Source organism: Pocillopora damicornis, chromosome 2 (genome assembly GCF_964200805.1).
Source record: "Pocillopora damicornis chromosome 2, jaPocDami1.2, whole genome shotgun sequence".
In the NCBI taxonomy this organism is placed as follows: domain Eukaryota; kingdom Metazoa; phylum Cnidaria; class Anthozoa; order Scleractinia; family Pocilloporidae; genus Pocillopora; species Pocillopora damicornis.
Window position 1 is genome coordinate 15,027,115 of NC_142671.1, and position 9,606 is coordinate 15,036,720.

The 9,606-nt window shown below is 38.5% G+C and overlaps 1 pseudogene across 1 annotated transcript; it reads right to left on the reverse strand.

Moving 5' to 3' along the window:
* Positions 1-827: 827 nt before the first annotated feature.
* Positions 828-9,543, reverse strand: LOC149050028 (uncharacterized; annotated as a pseudogene). Its single transcript, XR_016183679.1, has 6 exons — positions 8,972-9,543; positions 7,226-7,600; positions 6,307-6,531; positions 5,369-5,548; positions 3,706-3,822; positions 828-2,698 (listed from the first exon to the last, which is right to left on the reverse strand). The product of XR_016183679.1 is annotated as an uncharacterized LOC149050028 (transcript).
* Positions 9,544-9,606: the final 63 nt, after the last annotated feature.

Below are 9,606 nucleotides of genomic sequence, written 5' to 3' on the forward strand. Positions count from 1 at the left end.
CGCAACTGCAAGTTAAACTTTGGATACTAATAATATTCCGTCAGCACTGAGTCAGGGAACTCCCTAATACAAGCACAATTTGTTTAAAAATATTCATACATAAAATCAATCTAAAGTCACCGTTTCTCTGGTGCTTGAAAACAAGAAGAATACAACTATGGGACGTGGCACTTAAAGTGATGTTAGACACCAGTAATTACTTATCACTTGGGGCCGAGTAGGGGACGTTGGAGTGCATTTAGTCCGTAGATCCTTTCGCTTATTTCGATGAGAAATTTATTATTTTCAGTGGTGGACATTTTAAATACATGGCAATACCGCTTCTTTCCTTGTCTTGCGAAAGGTTCTATTTCTTACGGTTCTCTACAATCCATACAACATAGCAGGGACAAGGCCTAACAAAAGGTGTTTTCTTTAACTCACACAAATGAATTCCTGGATATGTGGTAATCTACTGTAAACGCTGCCTTTTACTTTAAGACACCAGCCCTCCTTTGCACATGAACAGAAGGCGACTGCGGACATTTTGTTCGTCGAGGTTTTCGCTTATTTCAAATAACAAATTACGATATTTTATGACTGACATGTTACAAAGGTTTAGAATGTTTTTGTCTTAAAGCAGGTTGTGAAATATTGCTGCACGGATCACAATTAAAGACCGAGAGTCCTCTGCCCTTTTACCGTGTAGATAGGCAGTGACAGTCATCACAGCAATACGCTCGAAACACGGCGGCCAAACGTTTGCACATGTGCAAACGCCAGACGAGATTGGCTGTCATGGTTTGATTGCTAGATTTTCATAACGATAAGGAAACAAAACCCACACATGTATTTTCAGCACTTGACCCTCATGATTTAATTCCACTTCGCAAATTAACAACTATGTTATGCAATACCAAAAACAACATTTTGTGTATGACACACCAGTTTGTATTCCATACCACTTTTCGCTTTTACAGTGGTCGGTGACATAAAGAATTAGATTGAAACTCAAAGGTTATGGACTTTTTGTTTTGTTATTTTGTTGGATTGTTTGTTGTTTCTGATGCTGTTTTGTTTTTGCTGTTGTTATCATTGTTAGATTAATAGTTTGGACTTGGGTCTGGCTACAGCCATGACCAAATGGCAATAATCTGCCAGTCAGTCACATAAGAATAATAAGTGTAATAATGATAATAGTAATAATAATAATAATAATAGTGATAATAGTAATCATCATCATCATTATATAATAATAATGATAATCAGATATTATAAAGCGCAAATTACATAAATGTATGATCTAATGCGCCTCACAGAAAATAAAAATTTCCGTTAATAATGACAGCTACTTAAAACTGATATAAAGTTGAAAATAAATGAAATGTAAATAAATATTCACAAAACCTAATAAAATCACTATATTACTGGGCTAACAAACCTAAAATTTTCATCTTGTAAATATTCCAATCAGAAGAGAGATACTAACCTAATAGTCATTTAACTTTTTCAGCCGATCTAAAAAAATTGAGTGAGTTGATTCGTACTCGTCCTAACACTCAGTGGCGATCAAAATGTACGAGACCTCACGAAATACCCCACACCCGAGCACGTGAACAGATGTCGATTATTGCGTATACGACAAGTTAGTTTAAGAGTCGAGGGAGTAAGTTTTAAGTAGAATTCTGTTGTGTATACTTGTTTCTTTCCTAACAATAACGACTAAGTTATTGCCTAGATTTTACAATAACAGTTAATTTGTGCATAGACAGAGCTGATCAAACGTAAATTATATTGCTATTTAACCGGCATAAGAAACCGTCCTTACTTTTATCATAATTAACATGGAAAACATGTACTTCATTAGTAGGCGTACGAAACGGCTAAACTGACTGAGTAGGAATGCTCCCAACTGGGAAAGAATCAATTGAGTCAAAAACTTCCAACTAGTAAGCTTCCCTGACCGAGGTTCAACTACATTTACTTCTCTAACTACAACAGTTTTCTTCGTTTTGCATTTACACGTTTGGACTTCTTTTAAAACGAATACAAAGTTAACCTATACGCAATTATATGCTCTAAGATATGCATCAAGGATATCGAGATCGAGCCATCATGCTTCCTTTAAAAACTATAAAGTGGCGCACAAAATATAATGTTTTTAACTTTGTTTATACCTAGGAAATAGAGAACGACGTTGCTGCGTGTTCACTGCATGAAGATCACCCATCAATGCAATTAGAACTGACATTCGCTGAGTAGCCATCATAAAAAGGATCTTAACATGCATTCTTTTCTGAAATTATGTCCACTTAATTAACATATAATTAGTTTTCTAAACACCCTTGACCATCTTCTTTCTGAAACCGTGGAAGAGTCGACATTTTGCTTTCAATATTTACAACGTATAGTCTTGGTGTGAGTTCCAGAGTCCTTTTCAGTTCTTGCATCATTGATAGCAGATCCAATGTGTACCATCGCTTGTTGAAAATCTCAATCATCGAACTAACAAAGATATCAACGGGTGTATTTGAAAACCTTACAACAAGACTCTCAGGAAGGCTTTGAATCCACCTCGAGGAAGGTGCACCGACGAGAAGTTTCGTGTGATTCGGAAATAATGCCAACTTTTTCGCCACGATTTTACTCAGTGTTGAGCTATTGAGAATGGAAGAATCTTGATTGATGATAAAAAACACCGCAATACAGGCAAGTTTCTCTGTAAAAGAAATATTGTAAAACATGAAAAAGACAATAAAAACCAAATGAAAACTTCTCGCGCATAGGTTACGAATCATGGAAAAAAATTACTTTTACCAAATGATGCTCACCACCCGAAAGCTCGTTTACTAATATCATACTACGAAACTAGCTACCTCATGGAAACTGTAATGACCTAGAATTCAAACACTTAAATAAGTTTTTTAATAATGAAATGCCATGGGAACGCCCGCGATGGTGAACCCTTTCATACGAAAACTTGTATGACCCAATCCTTCAACCTTTATTGCTACCTAAGAAATTTTAGTCACAACGAAGTTGTTTCATAAAGCTCTTATTTCCATTTTTAAAAATCCTTTTACTTTGCTTAAATCTATATGCTTTTCTTTCTGTGAACTTCAGTCTGTCATCAACTGCTTATCTGATTTTTTCTTTTTTTGCCGAGCTTTCTGGAAATTCAACTTTCTGTATAGTATTTTTTTTTTTTACCCCCGTCACTCTTTCTCTGATCATTTGATCAGTTCGACGAGCGAGCGATAAAACGACCGTTAAAAAAAGTAAAATCGGCATTGTACGGAAACGTAAGAAGAAAAGGCACGTGGAAAACAGAGACTTCAGACAAAGCCAAGTAGTGCCGCGAACCTTCGCGAGTAGCTCGAATTTTTCCGTATGACATGTCAGTCTGTATGTCATCGCATGAGGCGGAAAATCATGCAAAGCTTAGATCCCCTTCAACTGTTCAGACTCCCTGATTTTGTATGTTATATCCCTTTCCGGCCCGCCTACTTCAGCTCAGTTTTTCTCGCTATATTAATCGACATACTACGCTGAATTACGAGGGACTACTTTGTAATGCTTTTTGTTTTATCAATTAAACTTCTGGGCTCTGACAGCTAAGCCACCGCGCCTAAAAATTCTTTTTAATTCTATATTTGTATAATCAGAAAGCAAAGAAGATTTAAAAGAGCTGTCCTCTAACAGAAAAGTTTCTTTTCTGCAACCAACCTTGATTTCTAAGTAAGTTTTCCGTGGTCGTTACTACGTTCGTCTTTGCTCTTCTATTAATTTCCTCCAGCTCCTTCACAAGCTCACTTTTCTCGTCCAACTCCTCTCTCAAAAAGGCTACAAAAATAAAAGTACGAGCTGTGAAAATGTTGCCACAAAAGCACCATGCAAGTAGTACTGTGTCTGAATTCACTGAAGACGACGACCTAAACCGTGTATACATATATAAATAGATATACACCTGTTTTCAAAAACGTTGCAATTTGGAAATTTATATGAAATATATTTACCTTCTGTTTCTCTATTAAAAAGGTGTTCACAGAATAAATTATAGGGATGTTTGGTCTCGTCACGCAACGTGGAAAAGTATAAGTTGCGTGACGAGACCAAACAACGGTTGTGAAGGAGACTACAGTAAGTGTAGCACCAATGTACTTTATTTTTTCTTAAAATAATTCAGATATCAGTGTCAATGGACCACAAATCACATATGAACTTAATGCTATCTTTCTTCTACAAACATCAGGTACTTAAAGTCCTATTGCGGGCACTAGCCTTAACGTTAAGCCCCTTGCATTTTCCTCGGCCAAGCTGGCTTGAAGCCGGGGTGATTTGAAGTTTCTGTATGGGTGTCAAATTTCACGTTGTTAAATTCCGCGAGGATTTTTATACGCGGGTCTAAATTTTCGCGGTTTTTTATAATCGCGAATTAATTAAATCCAGAAAGTGAAACGGTCACCGAACGAATTGCTCCTAGTTAGAGGATCTAAAGGATACCAGTGTCTTCTGTAAAATGTTTAGTATGAGTAAATCAACCAACTTTAAACGATACTAGTAAACAAAAAAAATTGACTCGTGACTCAATTTGAATATGGGTTCGAATTTGACTCATTCCAGGACAAATCTCTGTCTGGTACAGCCCGTATCACTTGTCCCCCGTTCGAACTACTTTCAGTTTATGATCATCTTTCTTTCTCTTTCTTCCCTTCTCCTTTAAGCTCGCAGCTCGCGGGGCTGTACGGCTTTGAACGACCCTGGTAACGCCATTAGGTACGGCCCTCGTACGAATCAACGCTTTTCAAAGAACGCACGCATGAGGCCGTAAGGGTTATGTATATACTAAAACAGTAGATACCGTTGAAGGCGCGCTCTGATTGGCTACTCCGAATATCCTCTGCTATCAACCGAGCAACGGGATCTACGAACGGAAATACTTTAATCGTTGCAGGAATAAAAGGGTTAAAATCATCTTTTGTGTGCTCTATTATCTCACTGTCTTAGAATATACTACAACACCTCTATTTTCTCAGTGTCGCAGGCTATTCGTGGATATTAAATGTCAACCACCAACCCCCTCCAATTTGGTGAATAGTTGTTAGTTATTACTTCATTTTCTCGCGCTCTAACATAACACTGTTCTGGCGAGGAATTTGGCCGACTCCTTTCTTCTTATGGACAACACGGACCAAGCGGCTGAACTGATGTGTCTAAAAACGTAGTCGAAGGTACCCCTAAAAAGTTTCATGACGAGGTCAAAATCAATAAACACAAAACTGACAAAACATTACTATTTTTATAGACGGGGTCAAGCCATAAACACTGTTTGTAAATCTATCACCCATTATATAAAAACCTACAGGTAAAAAATATATATAGCTCTCACCTCCCTCAAACGTGCCTATTTCCATTCTGTTAATTTTTTGCTCCAAGCCTATTATTTTTTGTCGTAATTCAGCCTCGTCTCGTTGAAGTCTCAAGATTTGTGGTTCCTCATTTGCTTTTAAATACACAGCTGAATCAGAGTTTCTTCGTCCGCGTTTCTCAAAATCAAAGGTTTTATCTTCTGAAAAACAACCAAAAATAAACAGAAATTAAACAGTTCTGCACACTCATCAGTACGCATCAATATCCTCAGTTGACCTAATTGAGAACGATTGGACCAGGACCAGTAAACGCCTCTACTCTTTTGCACTCGTAACGATGAGCTTAATTCAATTTGAGGTGCTAAAATCTCAACCCTCTGAACGTTAGATGCAACCAAAATGACCTCTGAGCATCGGAAATTTTCGTTAAAGAGGAGGCAGTGTTTCAGTTGATAACCTAAAGCTTGCAATCTCGGATGCAATAATTTAAATTAAAGTGCTATTTAAACCCTATTTACACTTCAGAGTTAATTCTCTGTTTCACCATTTGTGTTCCCAGTGCTACGCGGCACAACATTCATATGTACCCTTACTTTCTCTTCGCCGCGATTCACCATCCTAAATCGTCCCCGACTTTCTCTGTGCGACCTCGTAGCTTAGTCGGCAGAGTAACGGTAGATCTAATCCGGAGGTCGTGGGTTCGATTCCCACCGAGGTCAAAAGATTTTTTCTTTGCCTCGTGTGGTTCCCTGTTTCCCTTTATTAGGGCTAACGCCCTGTGGGTTATTCATGGGTTTAAATAGCACTTTAATTTACACTTCAGAGTTAATTCTCTGTTTCACCATTAATGAGGGTACAACCGAGGATACAAAGCTATGAATCCCACAAAACAACCAGACAAACGAACAAACAACCACACTTCGGTCTTACAGTGTTAAATTTCAAAACCAGTCCTTACCAAAATTTTTATCGGGTGATCCTGTTGGCGCAATTTCCTTTTGCTCAAAAGGATGCGATCCTAAATTCTCTTTTTTATCCTCCAAAAGTGCAATTCTGTTGTGGAGATATTTCAATTCAGTTTCTAGACATTTAAGTCTCGACAGTGGCAATTCTTTTGCGTTGCAATACACAGCTGAGTCAGAGTTTCGCCGTCTTCTTTCTACGTAGTCAGTCGTTGCATCTCCTAAAAGTAGTAAAACAAAAAGGAACAACGATAACTATAAATCTGATATTATTAGCGCGATAAATTTACATTTCCAAGGAAAGCCCTATAGGTAGGTGGTAGGACAAGACAAAACTTATTGTTGAAAAATGGTGCCCAAGTCTGATTTCGAACTCGCAATATTTAATTAAAAAATCTCATTACCAAGAAATATTTAAGAGTACACGGAGCAGTGAATCTGCTCTTTCTAATTGTCCTAGCTTATTACTAGTGTTTTTCCATCCATCACACATTAGATAAAACGGAAAAAATTAAAATTTACTTGTTAAGCACTGATGGGCCTCTGTCCTCCAAATCAACCGTATCCGTAATAAACAGTTTTCTGTACGACTTTGTTGATGCAATAACTATGTGAGGCATTGAGAAAAAGAAGAGAAGTAGGAAGGGCTCATGAGAAAGTCCCATGAAACTTGAAAACCCTGAAGAAGGAAGGTTCACATTTTTTTCCGGTAAGGGGAAGATTTTACATAGAGAACGGCCACAAGCACAGCTATATGCGGTAGAGACTCACGTCCTTAATTTAATTTTCTTTTGGTTTTTTACCCTTAAAGCAGAAAATACATCAAATATGTACCAAGGAACGCTAAACGCGATCCATATGATAATCCGGGCTAAATTTGTTAAAATTAAGTCAAAAATAGCGATGCAGGGTCACCTTGGGTCCCGTGTATGAGCTCGATACAAGCTTTCTGATATTCGTCTTGATCGATGGTGACATTCACCTCCACATCCTTTCCATCGGCTAGTTTTCTCATCTTATCAGTGACAAAGAAATCGTTCAGTCGTTTCTGAAGAGTTCCATCCTGGTATAACTTCCACAAGTTTGTAAGCGCTGATAAACTTTCAGCTTGAACTTTAAGGTACACACAGCCATCAGTGATTTGAACCAGCCTTGTGCCGGCTGGAAGTACACAGCTCTGTACAGCAGCGACAAGCTGGTCATATGAGGACCAGCCACTCAAGACCTCCGTGGCGGAAACGATTACTAAACCACCAGCAAACAACTTGAATACAGTCTTCATATTTACCACTAGAGGACAACAAGAACGAGTTATCAGCTAGGTACCACTTAAAGGAACAGTGACGGATTAGTTAGCCTCATTTATATAAAAGTTAATGACTGCACATGTGGGTGCAGTTGTTTAAGGGGAAGAGAAAGCTATCTCAAAGATAATTTTAACAAAAAGTGTTGTACTATCTACCGGTGAGAGAAGTATTCAGAGGACAACATTACCCACTCCTGCCTAAAAAAGAATCTCTTAAGCGTGTAGAAAAAAATCCTCGCAATAAAGTTGGCATCTAAACGCACTGGTCACGTGTAATTTGTGCGAGCACTAACCAGCATACCAGGTTTCGTAGCTGCATAAGAGAGCAAAAATCATAATTGTTGGCGGGGGGCAAATTAATAATTCATCAGAGCCAATTTGTTTGCCAATACAAAAACAGAGGTCATCAAATGTACTAATCATAAAATCTCTACGTTTGCTTTCCGTTATTTTTTTTCAGCAGATGGAAAGGAGTCACTGCCTCAGTTGAGGTGTCAAAGTTTCATTGTACAGCGCAGATACAACAGTGTCATTTCCAGCTGATTAGAGTACGGAGATGCTACTCAAGTAAAAACAATGAAGTTTGACAGGTTCTAAGCTTAGGGAAGGAAGAAAAATTGCGTCGAATGACCTGAAAATCGACGTTTTCGCCGGCATACCCACAAGCAGAATAGATCAATGAATCGAATCTAATTTCTACGGGACCGAAGAACTTTGTCGGATCTACAAAGCAAATTATGAAGGAAATTTCAGAGGATGTTGGACAACTGAAATTGAAAATTACGGAAACAGCTTGAAATTCGTTCGAGGTACACATATTCTTAACGCTGAGGCTAAATGACCTGCAGCCGGTCAAAGTTTTCAATACACGAATGGACCGGCAGTCCTACACATTTGGTAATTCGAAGAATCGAAGGAACCCAAATCAAACGAACCATCATATAGTTGTCGATTAAGCGGTGACATGCGATCCAAAACACAGATCAACGACCTCACGCTTGGTTTATCTTGGGCTCAGAGTACAGAACTATAGTTTGGGAAACTTGATGTGTTTGGGGGGAAACTGCTGGTTGAGGCTTTCAAAGCGCGAAATGGCCGGAATGAAAAGCCATACGAATCTCAGACCCACACCGCCATTTAAACTGGAAGCCATGACTTCGAGACAGAGCAACAATTTAATAGCTTGGCACTCGGAATTTGCAAAGTACCTTCCAGAGTAACTAAATGTATGGGCGCTGAATTTTATTCAAAAATGTGTTCTCTACGTGTCCGTAATATGCCAGTTCCATCATACTACATAATAAAGAGCCGAAACGCGACAAACTCCAGTACAGTAAAAATGATAAAACAAATACCTTTCTTCCTCTCAAACTCATCTTCGTTATTTCTTCGTTCCTCGAACTCTTCCACTTTCTTGAGTAGATCCTTTTTCTCCGTTTCGGTGAGGATCTCCTCTAAGATATCAAGACGATCAAGACCTAGAATATTCTGGTTTTTTAGTTCCTTGAATAACGAGCGAACATCTTCAATAAGGCCTTCACTTTCTTCAGACAACTTTCCTCTGCAAACTGAGACGAGCCGCTCCAGATCATCGAGTTCGTCGAGCACACGAATTATCTCCTCGAGAAAAGCGTTGTATTCTTTCCGTTTGTTCTCAAATCTTTTCACTTTTCCAAAAAGGGACCATTCTCTGATACCTTTTAACAGCTCTTTGATAACCACCAGATTATCAATTCCAAGATTTTGCTGTTCTTCCAATTCCTTAAATAACGATAGCGTATCCTGGATGTTGCCTTCGCTTCCAGATGTTAGATACGTTCGACAAGTGAACAGAAGACGATGGATTGGACTAACTTCGTCAAGTTTTTCACTTTATTTCAACCAGTAAATATCTATATTCTATGGCAGACATGTCATGTGTGGACTACCCCTCACTTAGAGCAGGCTACGCTATTTTGTGCAAGACACGTTCAAACAACCCAAATAACCC